Genomic DNA, 24,634 nt, shown 5'->3' with positions numbered 1-24,634 from the left:
CAGTTTCGACCATAGGCACCTGGTTGAAATGGACGTTCTTTCCATAGGAAAAAAAAGCACAAACTCCAAGTATTTTGGAAGAAGATGAAAGGTGGCCACCATAGGCCAAGCCAGCCAGACCTTTCTCTCCTGGCACCTTTCATTTCTGGGAAAGCCTTGGATGTAGGGAATTTTGGAGGTGGAATCTCAGTTTTGGCTGTGGGCACCTGGACAGGAAGAAGAGTTCTTTTCATTAGGATGGAAAGCACAGAGCCCCAGTGCTTCAAAGGCAGATGAGAACCAGCTCTTCAGAAACCAAGGCCAGCCAGACCTGTCTCTCCTGGAAGCTTTTGTCTGGGAGAAATCCTTGGATATAGGGAATTCTGGAGGTAGATTCCCAACTTTGGCCATGGGTGCCTGGATGTGAAAGGTGCTTTTTTCCAATAAGAAAGAAAAGCACATAGTCCCAGTGTTTCAAAGGCAGATGAGAGGTCGCCCCTGGGTGGCCAAGCCAGCCAGATCTGTCAGTCCTGGCAGATTTCATCTGGGAACAATCCTTGTATATATGGAAATCTGGAGGAGGAATCCTGATTTTGGCCACGGACACCTGAAGGAGAAGGACAGTTCTTTCCACAGGAAGGAGCGCCCAGAGCCCCAGTGCTCCAGGGGCTGATGAGCAGCAGCTCTTGGCATGCCAGGGTCAGCTGGACCTGTCCGGTGGCCCTCAGGTGTCCCAGCCTCTAGATGCCTTGAGAGGCTGCCTAGAACAGAGGCTGGACAGAGTTACAGGAATAAAGTAGGGATTTATTAAAAGGCCTTCAAAGGATACACCTGGGGCAGTACAAGAGCCCGGCTGAGGGTACACCCAAGATGGACAATGGGTCACACATTTTCACACTTTTATAAGTTTTGGTCCATTTCTCTATTGGGGTTAATTGTCTAATTACAGCTTCAGGTTATGAAGTCCCATCCTCCCAGTCTGCTCTCCTCAATTCACTGTTTGCACTTTTTGGGCCTGAAGCTTCCACAGTGTCCTAGGCTCTCCTAGGTTTCTAGGTCTCCTCCTCCAGTTATGGAGAAATATTTCAAAGAGCTTCTAAACAATATGCACTCCTATTTTAATGGATATATTTTATTACTGCTGTTATTGGAGCAGAGACAATTACAGCATTCTGTGATTGATATTGACCCAGGGTCTCTCCCCAGCAGTTCTGGCCTGCCCACAGAAGCTGTGCCTGGAGCTCTGACCCAGTGTGGACAACCTTGCTCCACATTGCCCAGCCCCATCCTGTCTGTCCTCACTCTCCTGGGACCTGCTGTGCTTGGAGAGCTGGCTGGTCCCAGCCTAAGAGGGGTTTGCCCTTTTTGTATTTTTTGAAGCAATCTGAAACTCCTGAATTTCCCCAATGACAACAGACACACTGCTCAGGTGTGTGCCAAGACCAAGCTGCCACCAACAACATTCCCCTCACCCAAGGCAGAACTGTGCAGGAAATGTTTTAGACCTTTGCATTCCATGGTTCCATGAGGCCTTGCTCTGTGGCAATGGACTTTTGGTTCCATGAGGTTCTGTACTCAACAGTGGTATCCTTAGTTCCAAGTGTCACCATGGCCCCTTGGTTCCATAGGGCCCCGCTGTGTCGCGATGGGCTCCATGATTCCATGATTAATGCAAAAGCTTTGCATAAACAATGAGCAACACCATGGTCTCCTTGGATCTGCATTGTCATACCCAACAATGGGTTCCATGAGATCCCAAACTGTCACAATGGATATTTGTCTCCATGTGGCCCCTCTGTGTCACAAAGGACCCTTGGTTCCATCTGCCCCAAAATGACACCGGGTTTTCCCTTTTCCTGCAGCAATCAGCAGCAAATACCAGTGCCAGGGTAAAACGTCTGGCAAGAAGGTGCAAGGGGGGACATTTGGAGTGATGGATTTTGCCTTCCCAGGTCTCAGTGACATGGGATGGGTCCCTGCTGTCCTGTAGATGGATGAACACCAGCCTGCCCATGGCAGGGGTTAAGAGACAACAGCCTCTGTCCATGGAACTGCAACAGCAGAGATGTCAGGAGACCTGGGTTTAAAAGACTCTCACCAGCACAGGAAACATCAACCTAGGACATTTTCTTGAAAGCTGACATTTTAGAGAATTCTTTTATACAGACTTGGACTACCAAATACCAAGTTAAACAGTTTTGGCTTTCTCTGGGCCCTGAGAACAGTTGGAATCTTTTCAGCAGTCTGTGCTGTTACATCCTGTTTTAAATGATCAAATTGAGACCCAAACTTATAAGAAAAATTAGCAAAGATTTATTAATTTGTCTGTGAGACCGAAGTTTGGTCGTCAAAACCACCTCAGCCAAGGGTCAGCGTTGAGCCCGGGATCGGTGCTGGGTGAACACGGATCTGACCTCCAAATGTCAGAGTCTCTCCCTGTTCATGAATGATGCTTCGCGCAGCAAGTTCTTATACAGTATATTCTTCCCGAGGCAGAAAGGACTGAATGTTCTTTGTGTCTCTTCACATGCAGAACCATGGCTTTACATGTGCAGAGGTAGACAAAGACTCAGTCCAGGTGTCTCGATGTTGTCAGTCGACTCCGGGGAAGTCAGCATTCACATGCATCAGGGTGGCGCCGTCGATCATCGTGGTAGATGTAATCATCAAGATGATAATCACTCTTAGGTGTACCCGGCGACCCAGGGAAGCCAGCGATTATCAGCCTGGAAACTTCTATTCTTATGTTAAAACCCCAATGTTTATCTCAACGAATGTCCAGGAACTAGATATGAATAAGACACTGCTCCTGGCCAGGATGGTCAAAAGACATAGTGTGGATTTTAGAATATTTTATACATTAATAGCATGAATTATCTCTATCATATACTACAATCCCTCCCCATTTATATCACCAATTCAATTCATGTTCTCAAATTGCTAAATTTTTCATTTTCTACTTCTACCCACCACCACTGAGGGTCTTTCACAAACAGAGTGCTCCCTTACACTATTCTGTACTCCCCTTGTGGAACACCCTGTTATCCCATATTATTCACATTCGCTTTTGCTTGTTTCTCAAACTTTGCCAATATTTCAGCAGCATTGCTGGCACACTTCCTTTCTTCCAATCACATGATTTTAGATGTGTTGCCTCTGGAAGCTCCCTCCGGATCCACGGGAATTATCGCTATCTGCATTCCCTGGACCATGGAGTGGATCACTCTAAAAAAGCATGGAATTAGACAAGGCAGGAATAGGATACCAGCTACTGAACAGAGCACAAAAAACATCACTTTGTTCCACCAGGCCCCATCAAACAATTTGTCCCACCATGAAGATGGTAAAGTCCAGTTCCATTTTTGAACAGGGACATGGGCCACCTTTTTGATCTTGGCCCCTAAAGCTCTTATGGTTTCCCCATAATCATCGATTTCAATACAATATTCTGATTCGTTGAACTTTCCACACATTCCCCCTTCTTCGGCCAGCAAATTGTCTAAAGCTCTTCAATTTTGGTACACAAATGCCCGTACCTGGGTGTGCTGCCGACTAAGTAAATCCAGGGCCTCAGAGGTGTGATTCAAAACAATTTCCACCACTGCCTGCAGCCAAATCAGCCAGTTCAGTAGCTAAATTGGAGTCCTATATATGTAGCTTCCATCTTGAGCCCACATGGCCGGTCCATAATAATCAATTATCCTTGCAGCTCCCACTCTTCCTCTCCCATGGTTTGTTTACCACCTATTACATGTATCATTTTTTCAGGCTTCTTCTCTCCCTCCTCAGGGTCTCATACAGAGGAGCCCCTAGTAGGTTACTTTTCGTTCGAGGGAGAGTGAAGAAGACTTGCCAGATCATGCCCAGAGTGCATGATCCCTTCCACCTTGGGGGTAATTCACTGTATGCCTTTTTCCCACAAATCCAATAAATTCTATCCGGGGCTTTCCATCTGATATTTGTCCTCCCTGGGTCTCCCCAGTACTCTCTCAGGCCTTCCAAGGATTGGAAAGTGTTGGCTCCAGGATTTTTGACCCAACACAGTCCTATCCTTTTGTTCCATTCACAATTTGTCTCATTCTTCCTGCTCCAGTACTCCAAAGGGGGTTCCGGCTGCTAGACCTTGCTTTTGGTGTTTGAGTTGACCGTCAGGGTAGATGCACATGGAGTGCATCACACCATTTCGGTGTACTCCTTTCCTTCTCGACTGGTGCAGATGGTTCCAATCACCCTCTGGTCCAAAATCCACCCCTCAGGTCTCTGTGCCAATTTTGAGACCCTTGGATTGTCCCATTTCAGAAGCTGTTCTGGACCCAAACCTTCCCCTTTCCAAGGCCATTTTTCTGCTGACTTCAGCCCTCCACAAATCCAGCAATTTGACAATCCTAGTTCAATTGCAATTTCTTGCATCAGGTCAATGAACAGGTTCCTGTCCGGGGAAAGCAGTTCCCCATCAGCATATTGTTTCTCCAGCAATTCATACTGTTCACCCAGAGTTTTTAATCTTTCTTGTTCAACTTGCTTTCTCCTCATTTCTGACTCCCTTCCCTTCAATTCCTGAGTTATTTCTCTCATTCTTCCCTCAGGATCCTCACCATCTTTATTTTTCATGAAACAGACAACCCTGTCATATTGCAGGCACACCCTATCATCATTTGCCTCTGCCAAATCCAATATGATTGGTTCTCTGCTCAAGGTAAATCTGCTATCAAATTTAACATTTCTTTCCATCCAATACACTTTCCTGTTCATCATGCATATCCCCAGCCTCACATTGTCATAACACAATGGATTCACCTGGTGATACGGGACAAAGATTGATTCCATTTTTCCCCCAACCCACATGGTTCGGTTACATTGGTTACAAATGGAGATTGACATTATTTCTGCATTTCGTTTTTGTATCTGGTGTTTGTGCTTACCTGACTGCCCATTCCTTAGCCCTGCCTCATGATTAATACACCAAATCCCTGTTACCAATTCACACAATTTGACCCTCATGCCATTCTTCCAACAGTACCTGCCAGGTTCCCTGAGACAATCTTCCAGGGCTTGGTATGCTGAGGGTCTCTTGTTCCTTTTACAACTGGGACCACCTGAGTGCAATTTCCACACTCATATGCGGGGCTCTCGTTTCCACCTCTCATTGTGACCTCAGTGTGCAGACTCTGTGTCCCGCACATGACTAGGCTCAGGCCAATCAGGATTCCCACCAGGCGTACTCCTCTGCCTTTGCCTCCACCCCCTGGGGTGCCACCAGCAGCGAGGAAGACCCTCTTCATGGCAGCAGGAGTATGCTTCAGGGAACATGACCTCAGACCTAGCCATGTACCTCCTCTTAAAGGTGCCTCACCGTGACACTCTGATTGCATCAGAACTGCACGGTACTCTGATGGATTTCCGGCACTCCACATCCAAAATTTCTGCTTGTGATCTAAGCTTCCCATGCACCCTGTTTTGAAAAATGTGGAACCACTCCTGTGAGTCCAGTTCAATGATTCCCAAATTTGTGGCTAAGGTTAGGATATGGTCAGTCAGCTCAAGCTCTTCCTCCAAACATTGAGTACACAGTCCTTTTGGCCTCTGTCCCCTTCTACAATGAATAACAAAAACCCCTTGAAAATATTCACACTTACAGTGTACAAACAGATAGCATACACAATCTGACAGTATACAACTTATCTGCTTGCCGTCGGTCATTTACAAGGATGTTGGAGCCTGATCTTCAAGTCCCCTGGGGGAGAAGTGACCCTCCACTCAGGTGCTTCCTCCTGATGTTCGACTTTCTTCACCCTAGACGCGTTTGTCCAGCCTTTCTCCGCTGTCCAAATGGCCGTATCTGTTGTCAGGAGCACAAGAAAGGGACCTTCCCAGTGAGGAGAGAGCAGCATCTCCTTCCACACTTTCACAAGCACTCTGTCGCCCAGCCGGATTTTGTGGATAGCGAATCCCAGAGGAGCACTCTGGGCCACTATTCCTTGTTTTCTGAGTTCCTGCAAATTTTGTTGATTGCAACCAGATATGGTTGAATCTGACCATCCTCAAACCTGGGGTGTCCCACTGGCATCCCATGTCTATATGGCATCCCATAGGGCATTTCAAACGGTGAGAGCCCCATCTCTGAGTGAGGCAGGCTTCGGATATTAAGCAGTGCCAAAGGCAGGCATTTCAGCCAGGACATCCGTGTTTCTAAAATTAATTTAGATAACTGTGCTTTCAAGGTCTGATTCATCCTTTCCACTTGTTCTGAGCTCTAGGGTTGCCACGGAGTGTGGTATTCCCATCGAATGCCTAGTGCATCTGCCATCTGCTTAATAATCTTTGATGTAAAATATGTTCCTTGGTCCGAATCAATGCAATTCATCACCACATATTGGGGTACAGTTTCCTCCAGTAATTTTCTGGACACCGTATGAGTCGTTGTCCTGTACGTCTTTTGTTTTTTGTTTCTATTTCTGCATCTTTTATGATCAGAACCTCAAAGGGTTCCCCTTTTTCCCCGATTACCATCATGGAATCAGTGCTAAGAGAGCACCCTTGCGGCAGCTGCTGCACCGCTGTCCGTTCCGCCCCTGAGTCTACCATAAACCACATCTCCTGCCTGTGGGGTCCTACTTTTAATTTTATCAAGGGCTCCCTCAATGTTCTGGACTCCAAACTGAAAAGTCCCTGACACCCCTCATCTTCTTGCAACATTGCCTGGTCCTTGGCTTTGTTGGGACAATTCCTTCAGATGTGTCCCTTTTGTTTGCAATAACAGCACTCAAAATCTCTTTTCTGATTGTTTGATCCTTTTCCTTGGGAAGAGTTCTGCTTCTTTGCCGGCTCCTTCTTTGCTCTGTCTCTGCCCTGCTCCTGTTTGTGTGCTTCCCTTACTGCAGCCAGCAATACCTTAGCTTGGATCTTCTGTTTCTCTTCGTCTCATCTCATGTAGACTTTCTGAGCTTCCCGAAGCAGCTCTTGCAACCCCTTTTTCCTGCCACCCATCTATCTTTTCTAACTTTTTCTATCTGTCTTCCCAGGATTTTGCCACAGACTGAGTTTTTAGCAAAACCATCCCCAAATACATTCTCAAACCCTTGCAGAGCCTCTGCAACCATTCCATGGGAGTTTCATCTTTCCCCTGGCACTCCCTGAGTACCTTGCTCATGTTCTGTCCCTTGGGTACCGCTTCCCTGATACCCTGAATTATCATATTTCCTAAATTTATCCTTTTCTGCCTCCCCTCCTCCATCTGGGCATTCCAGGACGGTTTCTGGTTTGGCCAACTCTGGGCCCCGCTTTCCCCATTGGGGTTTCACTTTTCCCAATCTTTGATTGCAGCTTGTCTGATCATGTCCCTCTCCTCATTGTTGAAGAGCGATTTCAGGATCGCGTTGAGATCCTCATAGGTGTAGGTGCTGGTCCGTAGAAATTCATCTAGCTTTTCTGCCACCCCCAAAGGATCATCTATCAATTTTCCCATCTCTTTCTTGAACGCTCTCATGTCACTGGTGTCGATTGGCGCGTGTACAAAGGCAATAGCTCCAGGAGCTGTCAGCACCTCCACCAGTAAAGGGAAGATGCCGAGCTTCTCTTCCTCATCCCCACTGTCTCCCGTAGTCGCCCTCCTCGTTCGCCGCTCGTGCAATGGGCCAGGGGAGAGCTGGTTTTGGGGATGGTTACCTGTTTTTCTTCGGTTTTGGGAAGGGTCAGTGGCAGCGGCTGCTCACATGGGAGCGGAGTCGCCGCCGCCGCTTGTTAACGTGGAGGGGGAGGTACCGCAGCCGGCTCCGGTGGGAGCGGCAGTGCCGAGACCTCACCCAGCGGGATCGCCACCACGGGAGGCAACGTGGGCACCGGTGGTGCCTGAGCTGGTCTGGGCTGGGGCAGAGGAACAAGGTGGGGAGGTGGAAGATTGTCCAAGGGTTCCCATTCCTTTCCCATGTTTGCTGCATGTCGGAGGGGTCATAGTGGGTATAAACTCATACAAGCGTACCTCCACATCTTGGCATACTTGATTTCCTCAAAATCCTACAGGCAGCAATCAAATACGTAATCGTACAAAGACTTGCAAGTCCATGCTTTAAACGTGCCGAACACCAGCCAAACTACGTATTTTCCGATCTCCTTCCCTCCCCATTTTTCCATACAAAAATGTATCATTTTCTCCTTGGACCTGCCCGCTCTCCTTGGGCTCTCATCCCACTGTTCTAGCATCCACCCAAATGGACTATTTCTTGGGATTTCTGGCAGAACTTTCCCGGGACCCTGGGGAGATTTTTCCTCGGGTTTTCTCCAGAACTTGCTTTTTCCCAACCTCATTTTTCCCAAAATCCCTCCTGCGAATTTTCTCACCTTGTCTCCTCCAGCTGGGATGCTCATCGCGAGTCCTGACTCTTTGTCTGATGTTGATTTCCTGAATCTGCAAAATGTCACCAGTCTTACTCAGTCAAACGGAGAACCGTTCCGCTGACTTTTTGACTGATCTCCGGTTTTCTTTCCTGTTTTCTCTGCATCCCCACTGCATCCATCAGGTAGATGGACTCCTGAAATTTTCCAGGACTGTCGTTTCCCCTTTCTGACCGAACCATGACCAATTTCTTCCCTCGAACTTTCTATGAGTCCCAGGTCCCACGTGTGTTAAGGAAAAGCGTCTGCTTCCCCCTTGATGACCATGTGCCTCACGGTATGGTGGAACTGCGACTGTGGGGTCCACACTTGCTTTGTGACAGAGTCACATCTCACAATAACTCGGTCACACCCCACTCAACCACGCGATACTCATGGTTTCTTTTCCCACGTGGATTCTTCATGCACGTTGATTTCTGAGGGGAAAAAAAAGCACCTCGGGCTTGGAGATCCCCTGGATCTTGCCGAGTTCCTGAGAGCGGGGCCCATTTTATCCCTCTTTAGCTGTGGCTCCAGTTTTGGTTCGGTGATTTTTAATTGCTATCGTAGACTCCAATCCCACTCAGACTGCTGAAATCACCAAGATGCCTTCAGGGCAGGAAGGGGTCCCGAACCCCAAATTCAAATCGCTTTGGGTTTCACCAGATTGTTATAAATGATCAAATCGTGACCCAAAATTTATCAAAAATTTAGTAAAGATTTCTTAATTTGTCTGCGCGACCAAATTTCAGTCTTCAAAACCACCACAGCCAAAGAGACAGCGTTGAGCCTGTGTTCGGCGCTGGGTGAACCTGGATCTGACCTCACGAGTGTCAGAGTCTCCCCCGTTCATGCACGCTGCTTCTTGCAGTGAGGTTTTATACAGTTTATTCTGCCCGAGGCAAAGATGACCAAATTTTCTTTGTATCTCTTCACATGCATTGCTGTTTCTTTCCATGTGCAGAGGTGGACAAAAGCTGGGTCCAGGTGTGCCACTGGTGTCAATCAGCTCCGGCAAGTCGTGTATTCAGATGTATCAGTTTGGCGCCCCTGACTATCTTGATAGATGCAATTGGCAAGGCAATAATCGCTCTTGGGTGGCTCCCGATAACTCGGGATACCAGTTATCATCGCCCTGGAAGCATCTATTCTTACGTTAAAGCATCAGTCGTTATCTTAACTTGTGTCAGGGAACTTGTTGAACCTAAATAGACAGCTGCTCCCGGCTGGGGTCGTCAGACACATACATTTGGAGCATGAATTATCCCTACCATATATTACAACTGCATTTACCTCTCCAGCATTGCTTTCCAAAAGAAAAGAAAAAGCTGGGGAAGGCAAACTGTATAGCTCATGGTATTTTACAGTGTCTAAAACATGCCAAATCATGTATCTTAGAAGTGAGATCCTTTTGGAATTAATGGGACAGAGAAGTAGTGCAAAGGGGAGCATAAAAATAAATAGAGTAATACATCTTGGTATGGTTTTTTCTGTTTTCATTTCATTTCCTAAAAACTGCTTCAGTTCTTCCAGAATCTTCTCCACAGTCCTGTTTGCTCTTTCCAAGAACCTTTCCTGGAGAACAAGGTGCAGCTTCTGTCACAAGATGCGCCACCAGCTGCAGCTTCTCTTGGCATTCCACACCGTGCGTGAAGCATGACTCTTGCAGCAAAGCAGGACAAATGTTTGAAGAAATTTACAGCCTGTTCTTTTCCTTGTGGTCTGGGCACTTGTGCCATTGGTGAGGTTTTCATTGTTACTGTTCTACACTAAGGAAACATGATGGGCTACCAGGAATTGTTAGGGAATGCAAGCCTGACTGAATGCAGAGAAAGAATCTCCAGAGCCTGCAGCCAGAAATGGAGAGCTGTGGGATAATCATTCCATCAACCACATGGACATCTTGAAAGCAATGTAGAAGATGAAAATGGGCTGACAGAGGGAATTTGTTTCATTGTTCAGTTCAGATGCTGCTACATCTCATGCATTGATATAAATCAAGAGTTACTGTCAGTTCATGAAGGGCACCAAAACAAGCTGGATTTCTCAGGAGATGACTGAAAGAATCTGAAAAGGAGAAATGCAGGGAATGACTTAGTGAGATTTGCCTGTACAAAGGATCATTTTTCCTATTAATTTCTAGTCCATTGCCTTGCTTTTGTCCTTGCTAACAATGCCATTTTCATCCCAGATTCCCCATGAAATGGTAACCCTGAGCTTGGAAGTGCCTGAAAGATGCCCTGTTCCTCTGCAGGGACCCTGAGGCTGAAGCGGGAGCCTGAGCCCTCTCTGGGGCAGCCTCCACCGAGCTGGAATTTGTGTCGTGCTGGGAGAGGAGGAGGAGGGGGAGAGCGCTGGCGCTGTGTGGCAGGAGCAGGAGGTTTGGGCCGCAGGACATTCTGTCTGCGCCGCTGCCCCGCAATGGGCGGCTGTGCCCGGGGCTCTGGGCTTGGCCCCACGTGCGCTGAGCTCTCCACACTGCGGGAGCTCCCCAGGCTGGGCTCAGCTTCCCGCTGGGCCTGGGCAGCAGGCTGGGCTCCAGCTGGGATCAGCAGCAGCTGGTAATAGCTCTGCGCATCTCCATTTGCTGCTGCTGCTGCTCAGAAGAAACAATGCAGGGAGTCAAGAAGTTCTGGTTTCTCTTTCTCCTGGTAGATTTTTTCATTTGATTTGACTCTCAAGAGGCAATTTCTGTGATGGCCTCTGTCAGTTGATTCTATTTCAGCAGCAGCAGCAACAGGGCTATGTTTGAGCACTGCAAATGTGGCCGGTGTGGCTGCTTTAATTCTCCTTGACTTAGTGCTCAGGGACTTGAGAGCATTTCAAGATCTGCTGATCATGATACCTGTGTCCAAAAGCCTGAGTTCACCTATTGCCAGCTGGGGGCTATGTACAAATCACCAACAGGACAGGACTGCTGAGGAACGTGTGTCGAGCTTTTTATTTTCTAGCATCAGTCTCATTACATGGTTATGAGAATGGGAAGATGCCAGCAGCTTGTGTCCTCAGCAGCAGACAACTAAATGTTACAACTTACTTTAAAAGTTTTTTACTAATCACAGAAAGCAAAAGCATATTGATGGTAGTTCTATCCAACCACTATAAGCACAGGTACCTTTGGTTAAAACAATGCTTGCTTGTTTTGAATAGAATACCTCCTTGTGTGCCTTTATACACAATGAACAGAGCTCCATTATTCAGCTTAGAACCTCCTAATATCTCTGCGGCTTAGGGATTTGTTCTAGACAAGCATTAATACACCAACCATTTTTCTATTTGTCCTTACTTTCTACTTCTTATAGAACTTTTCTGCTGACAAATCTCATGGCTACTGCTTATCTCTAATCGTAGTTCTGCTGTCTTTGAGGCCTGCATTTTGCAGCTTTCCCAAAACCCTCTGATTTTAAGGATTCCCACATTCACCATCATGAAAGCACTATGGGTAGCACTGATGAAAAAAAGGCAATTGCAGATAAATTTCAAGTGGCAAGCAGAAGAGGGCCAAGAGTAGCCATGATCTCCAATTCCCAAGGCAAAGGCAGCAGTAGCCTCCTGCTGTCACCTCAGGGTGAGTAAAACAGTGCTGATAACAGCGCTGGAACCTGATCCTTTCTTTCTCTGAGGGCTGGCTCAGGGCAGCACAGGCGGGCCCTGAGGAGTCAGGGCTGTGTGTGGGTGATTGCTGCTCTAGTCCAGAATTGAGCTGGAAAAAGCCCTTGGGAGCCGAGGCAGGAGCAGGCGGGAAGGGGCCGGCGCTGCTGCTGCTCCTGGCCGGGAGCCCCAGTAGAACCAAAGGGCCATTGTCAGACACTACAAGGCCTCATGGAAGAAAGGGGCCATTGTGCCACTGCAGAGCCAAGAAGACCATTGTGGTATTGCTGGGCCTTGTGAAAAAAAAAGATCTCTTGTGATACTACAAGGCCTCATGGAACCAAGGCGCAGTTGTAATGCTGCAGGGCCCCAAGGATCCAAGAACATGGAAAAGTTCTGTTTGGCTTGGCTTGACTGGTCCAGCTTACCTTGGCATATTGAGGGTTGCTTCTCCGCTGCCCGTGAAGCCCTGGAGTTCTGTGCTTTCCTTCCTGTGGGAAAGAACTCTCCTCCTCCAGGGGTTCATGGCTGAAATTGGGATTCTACGTCTGAATTCACTTATATCAAAGGATGATTCCTGTATATTTTGCGGAGAAAAGATGAAACTTCACAACTTCGTAAAAGTTGTAAAGTTCGGTATGCTTTATTGCGACACGTGCCGGACGCAAGCTTCTCTAATAGGCAAGTGTACTTCTGAAGACTTCGGGTCTTCTTTTATTTTCCTCTTAAATGCATATGCATACAGTTTCACAATAAGTTTATACATATTCATTCTGTGTGACATTTAGCACTAGTTCTTCTTTATCAGAGGAATTCTTAGGTCTGGGGCAGATCGACCTTGCGGTGATTTCTGTTTTCTTTTCTCTGTCTCTTTGCTGTCTCTGGAATGCGGCCTTTTCTTCAGCTTTGGCTCTACAGACCTCTCACTTCTTCTTGGCACTTCACCTAATTCAGAATGGATCCCCACTCCGTCTCATTCCCCCCTTTCCTAGGAAATAAGTAAATTCTTTTACTTAAGGAAAACTCTCGCGACGATAAGTGTCTTTTAAAGCTTCACTATGCACGTTTGACAAAGATGTTAGTACAGTTATTCGTTGTAGCATCTTACAGTTCTAAATTAACAATGTAATAGATAGTCTTAAACTTATCTCAACTAATATTAGTAAAACTACAATGGGGTGACACAACTTATTAAAGATTCTATTCGCAGTTGGTGACCACTTATAGATCACATCTCACTAGTGATGATCTATATTTTGTTTTATTCTTTGTAGAACTCTGGTTATCTCTTTTGTATCGTGTTGGACAGTAATTAAGGTTTTCTTTCTACTTTTTTGGATTTCTTTCAGGATTTCTAATAAGTCTTGGTGCTCAATTAATTGTTTCACTAATGTAAGGTTCATCTTAATAGGGGTAGGTGGTAGTCTGTGATACATTGTGTAATTAGCTTTAATTAGCTGGTGGGATGTCACTGGGGCCAAGTACGAAAAATCACACTCAATAATCTTAACAAAATTACAAATACATAAGTTAGAATGATTTTTACTAGACAGAATTATAGTTATGATTACATACAGAAAAATTCTACAAACTAGAATATGAGCTATTCTTGACTGCAATATACTCATTTTGCCTGAGTAAGTTTTAGTCTCAGTTCATCGTCTCTTGGCGTCACTCTTCAAGAGGTTTCTGGGCTTTCTTCACTCGAGAGTGATGAATCTAGGCATTCTGCTCTTTGATTTTGATTGCAGTGAAGGTGGTGAGAAGCACTTGGAATGGTCTTTCTCACTGTGGTTCTAAGGTCTTTTCTGTAAGAGACTTAACATATACATAATCTCTAGGTTGTATATTATGTACTGGCCCATCTAATTCCCTGCTCTGAGTTCTAGCTACATGTTTTTTAATTTCCTTGAGCTGTTTGTTTAAAGCCACCATGTAGGTGGCTAGTGTTACTTCTCTAATATGGGTGGACACTCCCTTTTGTATTCTATATGGTCTTCTATAGAGTATCTCAAAAGGGCTTAACTTTTCTTTAGCTCGAGGTTTTGTTCGGATTCGCAATAGTGCTATTGGAAGAGCTTGGGGCCAAGGTAGATTAGCTTCTTGCTCTAGTCTTATGATTTGCTGTTTAATCAAATGATTCATCTTCTCTACTTGGCCGCTTGATTGGGGGCGGTATGGGGTGTGGAGTTCCCAGTCTATGCCCAGGTGGCTACTAATTTGTTGTACTATTTTGGAAACGAAATGTGATCTTCTATCTGAGGATATTGTGGCTGGAACTCCGAAGCGTGGTATTATTTCTTGTAATAATACTCTGGTCACTTCTCGAGCTTTGACAGTTCTGGTCAGGAACGCTTCTGGCCACCCTGAAAATGTATCTGTCAATACTAGCAAATACCGATACCCCCCTTTCCTTGGGAGTTCTGAAAAGTCAATTTGCCACTGCTGTCCAGGCTCATGGCCTCTCTTAATCTGACCGAGTTTCGGTCTGGGGGTGTTTTTGGGGTTAGTCTGGAGGCAAAGATCACACTGTCGGGTCACTTGAGTAATAGTGGCATATAAATTTTTAGCAACAATTCTTTCAATCAGGTAGGTGTATAGGGCATCTATTCTCTAGTGCGTTTTCTGGTGTTCTTCTGTTACTAGTGACTACAATAGATGGGAAGGGATTACTAGCTTCTTTTCAATGGTAGCTCACTCTTCTTGGTTATATGTCCCTTTTTGATCTTCAATTAATTTCTTATCTCTCTTGTTGTATTCTGGCTTACTTTCAAGGGAGATTTATCTATCTGGGATAAGGGCTCTTTCAGTAGCTACTTCACTTTTTGCTGCTTCTTTTGCTTCTCTATCTGCTAGCTCATTTCTTTCTTCTAATTCTGAGCTCACTTTTTGGTGTGCTTTAATATGCATAATTGCTACTTTTTCGGGCAGCTGAACTGCTTCTAGCAGCTGGCCTATCTCTTGTGCATGTTTGATGTTTTTTCTCTGTGAGGTAAGCAGTCTTCTCTCTTTTTAGATGGCTCCGTGTGCATGTACAACTCTGAATGCGTACTTCAAGTCTGTGTAAATGTTTATCTTCCTCTCTTTTGCCCTTTCCAAGGCACGGGTCAGGGCAATTATCTCAGCCTTCTGCGCGGAGGTACCTGTTGGTAAGGGTCTAGACTCGATTACCTCTCTGTAGGTGGTCACTGCATACCCAGCATGTCGCTTCTCATTGGTAACATAGCTGCTCTCGTCAGTGAACCAGGTCTCTGCATCTTTTAGAGGGGTGTCTTTTAAGTCTGGGCGGCTGGAGTAGGTCGTTTCGATGGTCTCCAGGCAATCATGGTGTACTGCTTCTCTTTGGTTTCTACTGAGAAAGGAAGCTGGGTTGACAATATTAGTCACTACGATCTCTACATCATCTTGCTCTACCATGATGGCTTGGTATTTCAAAAATCTCTGTGGCGAAAGCCAGTGGCCACTCTTCACTTCTAGTACTGCAGATACAGTGTGGGACACTAGCACAGTCAATTTTTGTCTCAGGGTAAACTTGCGTGCCTCTTGAATGTTCAGCACAACTGCTGCTACAGCTCTGAGGCAACCTGGCCATCCTTTGGCTGTTGCATCTAGTTGTTTAGAGAGGTAGGCAACTGCCCTTCGGTATGGACTCAAGTCTTGAGCCAGTATTCTCAGGGCAATTCTCTGTTTCTCATGGGAAAATAGGAAGAATGGTTTACTCACATCTGGAAGTCTTAAAGCTGGAGCTGACATGAGAGCATTCTTCAGCTGTTGAAAGGCCCGTGTTGCTTCTTTTGTCTACTGGAGATCTCTGCTTCTATCGGCAATCAGGGCATAGAGGGGTTTGACAAGCAGTCCATAGTTATAAACCCACAGCCGACACCATCTTGCTATGCCTAAGAAGGTTCGGAGCTCTTTTATGGTCTGGGGTTTCAGGGTCTGGCATATGGCTTCCTTGCAAGCCTGCCCTAAAGTCCGTTGCCCAGCACTCACCTCGTACCTCAGGTAGATAACTTTCTGTTCTACTATCTGCGCCTTTTTCTTTGATACTCTGTATCTTTGGAGTCTTAGGAAATTCAAAAGGCTTACCGTCTAGGCTACACATGCTTCCTTCGTCTGAGTGGCCACTAGAAGGTCGTCTACATACTGCAAAAGCTTTTTTTCTTCTTGTGGAGCTTCCCAGGACTCTAGATCTTTTGCAAGTTGCTCTCCGACCAAAGTAGGGGAATTTTTCTAGCTTTGGGGTAGTCTGGTCCATGTGAGCTGGGTTTTGCGCCCACTCTTAGGGCTTACTCATTCAAATGCAAAAATTTTTTGGCTGGCTTCATGGATGGGGAGGCAAAAGAAGGCATCCTTTAGATCTAAAACAGTAAACTAGGTTAGCTCAGGTGTTAGACAAGTTAATAAAGTGTATGGATTGGCTACTACTGGATACAGATCTTCTGTTATTTTATTGACAGCCCTCAAATCTTGTACTATCCGGTATGACCCATCAGGTTTCTGAACAGGTAAGATGGGAGTATTGAAATCAGATTGGCATTCTTTCAGTAATTTTAACTGCAGAAAATTTTCAATTATTGGGCTGATTCCTTCTCTATCTTCTTTCTTTAGGGGGTACTGCTTGATTCTCACTGGTTGCACCCCCTCCTTGAGTTTGATTACTATGGGGGAGGCATTTTTCGCCTTCTCTGGCACATCAGAGGCCCACACCCCAGGAAATACCTGACTCAGTATTTCTTCATCAATTTCTTCTTTAATGCCAATAGCTGTCAGAGTTAAACTTAATAACTCTATGTATTTTTGATCACTTACTTCTAGAGTAATTTCTCTTTTTCTGAATGTAATGGTTGCTTGTAACTGTTCCAATAAATCTCTCCCTAAGAGTGCTCTTGGTGAGTTAGGCATGTACAAGAATTTATGAATACCCCATTGTTTTCCCAATTTATACTTCAAAGGTTTACAAAAATATGCCCTTTCAGACTGGCCAGTTGCCCTCTGCACTACAACATAATCATTTTCTACAGGTACTAAAGCTTTATTTAGAACTGAATATGTAGCCCCCGTGTCAACCAAAAATTCCACCCTTCTCTCTTCTTCTCCCAGCTTCATTGTTATAACCAGTGGATCTGCTGGGGTAGAATCTCCCGGTCATCTTCAGTTGTCTTGTACGTGTGCAGCTATCTGCTGGTTACTCCTTCTTCGTTCTGGGCATTGGCCTTTCTAGTGACCAATTCTTTTGCAGATTGCACACTGGTTCTTGTCTAGCCGAGGTGGTCTCTGTCTCGGCGGCCTCTGGTTGTATTTCTTCTGTCTTTCCTCCTGTACCACTGCCACTAACCTTTTTATTCCCTGTTTATATCCTTCCTCCCGGTTACTGAATACTCTCTAGGCTTCCTCTAACAAGGCTTCGAGATTCGTCTCATCTGGTCTCCGAATTTTCTGAAGTTTACGTCTGATATCTCCAGCAGACTGCCTCAAAAATGAATTAACTAGTTGATTTATCTCTATCTCAGACTCTGGATCTAATGATGTATGACGACGCATAGCATCCCTCAAACGCTCTAGGAGTTCAGATGGAGTCTCAGAAGGCCCTTGCTTAAGGGAATATAAGGCAGACTAGTTTATGGTTTTTGGAATAGTTCTTTCTACCCCTGTCGCTATCTACTCTTGATACTCTGTTAATTTCTTTACTTCTGCAGACACATTAGGATCTCATTCTGGGTCTTGGAGGGGGAAATGTTCTTTTACATCTAGCTGTGTGGCCTTACAGTAATCTTCTGCCAAATTCCTTGCTGTCTTTAAGATCAGCTGTTTCTCAGTCTCAGTGAAAGCATCTAGTAGTAGCTGGATGTCAGCTCAGTCTGGATTGTGTTGTTTGATAACATATCGTAGGCGTTTGGCAGTGAGTATCGGGTCAACACGATAATTCCTTGCAATCTTTTCTCATGCTTCTAAATCAAGGGTGGTAAATGGCACTTTAATCATCAATTTGGCCCCTTCTGGTCTCACTACCTGTCGCAGAGGGGCCTGTAGCACTACTTGCCTCTTAGTTCTAGATGCAATTGGACTCTCACACGTAGGGTGGGTTCTAGTAGATGTGCTCTCTCTACCTGAGTCTTATTCCTTTTTGGGGAAGTTCTCTTCTTCCTCATCTTCGGTTTTAGCCTCAACTTCCTCTGCCTCCCCCCCTCGGGGAGGAGCTGGAGGACCTTTCACTCACTCAAATGAGTCTCGTTCTTGCTCTTCAGAACGATAGACCTTATCTGATCTCATACACCGTTGTCCTATACTGCATGCTGAGCAACAGTGTTTGATTTGCCCTCTCTTTGCCTTGTTATCTTTTTTGAGGGCCAAGACCAGTGGGTCTGAGGGTGATTTAATCCTACAGTCTTTTTGCCACTCTTGGTGATTCTTTAAAACAAAAAACATATCAGCATATGAAACTTCATCTTATTTACCTTCTCGTCTTAAAAACAACATTAACTGCAGTAAAGTATTATAGTCTAGGGTTCCAGTGGGTGGCTACTTTGCTCTGTCCCCTAACCTGTACAAGGGCCACCAGCGTGTGCAATACTGGATTAAATCTTTTTTATTCTCAGAGCTCTCCCGGCTAGTGATTTCCTTCTAGTGGGCCAAGATGCACCCTAAGGGGCTAGCCCGTGGAACTTCCTTGCTTTAGTTGGTTCCCATTATTTCCTTCTTGCCCTCTCTCGCTTCTACCTAAACTTCTTTTCACAGGACTTCACAGTAGCTTCCCAGTCCTCCTCCCACACTCTCCAAGTGGCAGGTACTAAATGCGATTTTCCACACAAAAGCTTTAAGATCTTAGACTCTGAATCAGTTCGATGAGAAACCTCTAACTTACACTTGGGGTAAGTGCTCTGTCGCCTGCTGGAACAGCAATACTAGCGTTTCTCACAAACTATGCACTCTAATAATACTCACGCAGCGTGCCAGCCCCTTGATGCACCAAAGGCTACTGGAAATTTCTCGCAAAGGCAAGCTATTCTATTTATTACAGGGAGCTCTAAATCCTCTACGGCAGGCTGTTCCCAGTCTAGACTTACGAGAGTGCCAGCTGAAGTCTGGTAGAGCCCCTCTAAATGAACTTGTTCGTCTCCCCTATCTATTCAATAATTCACCGGATTCACAAACTCCCAGGGGTCGAGTCCAAATCACTGAGGCAGAGGAACCCCTCGGGTTCGTCTAGCCACGGTGAGAGTGTACACAACCTACACCACAATTTACCACCTTTATTCAACAACTGGTCTCACTCACACTTTTCTACAGGTCTCTCTGTTTTTTCTGTCGGGCGCTCCCCGCCCCCACAGCTTGCTCCGGCCGATGTTTACTCAGCCTCTCCAGCGGCGGGTAGGACTCCCCCCCCGCGTAGTAGAGCACTATGGATCCGCTCTCTTTTATACAACATACACTTTATACACTTGCACAATTACAAACACAGCGCGCTGATCACACAATGCAACATACAGCCACACAGTGTCCGGACACCACTCACACACACAGGCAAAGAAAACATACGCGGGTCCAGCTCTGCCCCATCAGAACAATGGACCCCAATACACGCATACACGGGTTTACTCAGCTTACTCCTAGAGCTGCTAGCAGTTCTGCTCTATCAGAATCGATGAACCCCATCTCTAATACAGTTTTCAGCTGCTCTATCAGCCTATCAGCTGAACTCAGTTGCTCTATCAGCTGATCACAGACGTCTCTGGGTGATTTACTCTCTTGCTCTCTTTCCTCCCCCCCCGGGGGCCCTCAGTACATACCGTATCCTCCTCCGCAGGCCAGCAGGTCCTTGTCTGTCCCAGCAGGAGGCAAGCCGAGACGAGCGGAGCCCCTCCAGGAAAATCTTGGGGCGCGCCTAGGAGTCCGTCGGTCCCCTCCCTGCCCCTGCGGGGACAGAGATGGAGACGAAAAGTATCTCCTTCTCCTGGCTGGCTCGCCAAGAATGTTTTGCGGAGAAAAGATGAAACTTCACAACTTCGTAAAAGTTGTAAAGTTTGGTATGCTTTATTGCGACACGTGCCGGACACAAGCCTCTCCAATAGGCAAGTGTACCTCTGAAGACTTCGGGTCTTCTTTTATTCCCCTCCTAAATGCATATGCATACAGTTTCACAATAAGTTCATACATATTCATTCTGTGTGACATTTAGCACTAGTTCTTCTTTATCAGAAGAATTCTTAGGTCTGGGGCAGATCGACCTTGCGGTGATTTCTGTTTTCCTTTCTCTGTCTCTTTGCTGTCTCTGGAATGCGGCCTTTTCTTCAGCTTTGGCCCCACAGACCTCTCACCTCTTCTCGGCACTTCACCTAATTCAGAATGGATCCCCACTCCGTCTCATGAAACCTGCCAGAACAGACAGCTCTGGGTGGCCTTGACATCTTGGGGGCCACCACTCATCTGCCTTCGAACACTGTGGGGATGTGCTTTTCTTTCCATGGAAAAATCATCTTTCAAGTGCAGGTGTCCATAGCCAAAATTGGGAATCTGCCTCCAAAATTCCTTATATCCAAGGATAGCTCCCAGGACTGTCCAAGTTCCCTTGGCTTCATGAGGGCCAGCTCTCATCTGCCTGTGAAACACCTGGGCTCTGTACTTTCATTCCTATGGAAAAGAACTGTCCTTGTCCAGATGCCCATGGACAAAACTGGGATTTGGCATCCAAAATTTCATTTATAAAAGGATTCCTCCCAGACAAAAGCTGCCAAGAAAAACTGGTCTGGCTGGCCTTGGTCTCCTTGAAGCTGCCTCTAATCAGCCTTTAAAACACTGGGGCTCTGCCCTTTCCTTCCTGTGGAGAAGAACTGTCATTCTGGTCCAGGTACCCATGGCTGGAATGGAATTCCACTTTCAAAACTCCACAAATATCCAAGGGCTGATTTCAGACAAAAGTTGCAAGGACAGACAGGTCTGGCTGGCCTTGGCCTCTGGTGACTGCCTCTGATCTGCCTTCAAACCCCTGGGGCTCTGTGATTTCCTTCCTGTAGAAAAGAACTGTCCTTCTTGTCCAGGCACTCATGGCCACAAGCACATGAGCACTGTACAGGGACAGAGGAGCTCTGTGCTCAGTGGGGTGGGAACTGAGGACAGCAGAGGAGAGCCATGGGAGGGACTGAAGGGTGGTTTAAGTGATAGTGGATCCTTTTGACATAAAAGAAAAAGGCAGAAAAAAGAAAAAATTAATAAAAATGGCAGCTGGGGAGGTCCAGACTGGCATGCAGGAGAAAGAAATTTCCCTCCAGGGCAGAGCCCTGGTCCAACACCAGAATGAGTCTGGGTCATCACCAGGCTTTGTGTGTGCAGTCAGAGGCAGGCAGGAGGCAGAGCTGTCAGCAAAGGAAGGGGCCAGCCAGGTGGGGCAGCCAGGGGATGAGTTTTACAACATGGCTTATGTGGTCCAAGACCTGTTCCACATTGCCAAATGATGGCTGCAGCCTTGGGAGATATTTAGTTGGCCAACACCCCTGTCAATCACTGTAACAAGGTGGCCAGGAGAGATTCAGATCAGACTCTGTCAGTAGTTGGGTTCCACTGAAGGACAGAAGTTTATTCAGTACTGTTTTCATTTTGAAAGTAAGAGCTGCGATACTGGAGTCTTCTGTAGCAGGGGACATGGTATGCCATATGGAACATGTGGACCATGGTAAAAGATGTTAAATAAATAAATAAAATACATTAATTTTCAAAATACGTTTACAAATAAATTAATAAAAACATTCTCAGCTGTTCCAGGAGAGCCTCAGCCTCATGATCTGGGAAGAAAACTTATCACCATGAGTCAGCAGAGTGGCTCTCCAGATGGCTTTGCAGAATGGCTGGTATTACTGCCTAGTGTTACAGGGTTAATACTGAGGTGCAAGGAAGCAGCATTTTTGAATTTCACTAGACTTAATATGGAATGTTAGGGGAAGGACCAAAGAAGGAAAAGGGAGGGATTAAGGTAGTTTGGAGAGAAATAGACATAGGAAAATAGAGGAATAATAAAATAAGTGGTGTCAGTCATGCTGAGAGATGCTGACAAATGCTGATCAGTGTGCTTGTAAGGCCCTGCCTTGCACCTGGTCCCTGCACTGTTCCACAGTACCCTGTTCCCTCATTACACTGAATGTGTATTTTCTGACTGCGCTGCAGAACCAGTGGGATCAGGTGGAGTCAGATGAAAAACCTTTTTGCAAACTTGTCTGTGTGTATGAACATGTCTGTATGAGGTAGTTGAAAAGTTGAGTGTCCAAAGGCCCGCTACAGGGTTGTCCATATGGTGTTGATAAAGGTACCCTTTATCATGGTACACCATGCTAACTTATGCTTTGGGACTCAATAATCTAAAGATCTAGAGAATGTCTTATGGATAGGCCTTACTTACCCTTAATCATCCCTTTTTTCCTCTAAAAATACAAGTGACATCAAGTTAGTTATAATTTTACACATGAATTTCTTAAAAAAGAAGTACCATAAGGCTGCAGGACAAAGTCACTTCCCAGTTGTCCTCTTCAGTGATGTTTCAAGCTTCCAGAACAATAGTTGTATTGAAAAACACATGGATTCTAACTTGGCCCCTTCCTGGAGTGCTATGGTCATGAATGCCAATGTCTGAAATGGTTCCTAAGTACTTTTACCTTTGTATTAGATATTACACACAAAGAAGGACACTCTTCTATTCAGAAAGGTAAGTTTCATTATAATGAAAACCACCAAAGGGTAGTATAAGGACTTATGATTCTATATTTTCAGAAAAAAGAGATGAGAATTTATGTTTTGTAGCTCTGTAGCCGTCCATATGGACAACAGTCATATATGCCAAGGTATGTGGCCAAAAGTACAGGGGGAACTGTTCCCAGAGCCTGCAGGGACAGAGGCGCAGGGCAGGGACACCGTGGGACAGCCTGGGCTGCACAGGGCACAGGCATGGGCAGCAGCTGCAAGACAGCCCTGCCAGAGCCAACTTGGGCAGCACTTTGGCCATGGCTGCTGGGCCTGGGCCTGAGGCAGGAGCAGGAGACAAGTGACCCTTGCAGGCCTGGGGCCTCATTGCCTCCTTGTCCCTGCTCAGCAGCCTGGCAGGGGCCGCCCTATGCTCCTGCCCTTGCCATTGCACATCCCCACATGCCAGTGCCCATCCCGGCAAGAGCCCTGAGCAAGGAGGGAGGGACAGCATCTGCCTGGCCAGGGGCTGGGGCTCAGGCCTTGGCCCTTGGCATTCCTCAAACACATCCAGCTTTGCTCAGCACCAGAGACACCTTGGCCTTGTTTGTCCCCAGCTGTCATCACTGCCTCCAGTGTTCTGCTCTAACTGGAACCTGGGGACACTTTCTCAGTTGTGTCCATCGGTGGGACTCATTTAAACTTCAAGAAAGTTCAGAGTTTCGTTTTAAATTTGAGTTATTGAGAAGTTTATTGAAGACACCCTCAGGGACTGAGTTAGATGTAAACAACACAAAAGCCCTGAGAGGGTCATTAAAGTTTTCCTAGTCCACTTATGGAGAAAGATTTCAAAGAACTTGTAAAAAATACACATTCCTATTTTAAAGGATGTATTTTATTTTATTTCTCTTTACATCAGAGGTGATTGCAGCATTCTGTGATTGATATTGACCCAGGGTCTCTCCTCAGCAGCTCTGGCCTGCTCACACAAGCTGTGCCTGGAGCTCTGACCCAGTGTGGACAACCTTGCTCCACATTGCCCAGCCCCATCCTGTCTGTCCTCACTCCCCTGGGACCTGCTGTGCTTGCAGCGCTGGCTGCACTCAGCCTGACAGGGGTTTTCCCTTTTTGGGGGCTTTTTGAAGTAATCCGAACCTCCCAAGTTTCCCCACTGCAAACAGACACAGTGCTCAGGTGTGTGCCAGCCCCAGGTGCCACCAAAGGCACTGCAGAGCTGCCCTGGGCCAGCTGTGAGGGTGGATCATCAGCCCAAGCTGCACTGGGCCACTGCAAGGGGCTGTGGCCATGGGCACTGCACTGACCCCACTGCTGGGTTTGGCTGCCACGGCCACCGAGAGAAATTAAACTGTCCTTGGAAGCACTGGGGAGGACTGGGACATACTGTGGAACACTGGGAATGCTGTGGGAGACACTGGGACATACTGCGAGTGACACTGGGGGATACTGGTAGAAACTGGGGACACTGGGAATATTGCAGAGATGACTGGGGACACTGGGGTACCTGTGGATGACACTGGGAGGAACTGGGAAAACTGGGAATGAACTTGGGTGTACTGGGACGGACTGGGCTGTACTGGGAGGGATTGGAGGGGTCCAGGATTCTACTCGGTTCTACTGGGGAAGAATTGGGCTTCACTGATGTTACACTCATCTGTACTGTGGATGAACTGGGCTTTACTGGGAGGGACTGCAGGAGGGTGAATGGGCTGTTCCCACTTCCACTGCATGCCATTTGCTGAAGCTCCCGCCAATCACCAGCCGCAGCTAATCAGCACCAGGGATCCGGGCCTGGGGGCGGTGCTTACACAGGCAGCAAATTTTCTTTTTGCCTACAATTCCCGTCATGCCCCGCGGCCCGACTGAACCCCATGGAAGCCGGGAGAACAACTCCCATCATGCCCCGCGCTCCACAGAACTCCGGGATCCGTCCCCATCTCTCCCATAAGTGTCCCCCGAACACTCCAGGGTCCCTCAGAGCTCCCTCAGCACCCATTCGGGACTCCCA

This window comes from Melospiza melodia, unplaced genomic scaffold (genome assembly GCF_035770615.1).
Source record: "Melospiza melodia melodia isolate bMelMel2 unplaced genomic scaffold, bMelMel2.pri scaffold_34, whole genome shotgun sequence".
NCBI lineage: Eukaryota > Metazoa > Chordata > Aves > Passeriformes > Passerellidae > Melospiza > Melospiza melodia.
The sequence above is the reverse complement of the archived record's forward strand: the minus strand, read 5'-3'. Positions refer to the sequence as shown.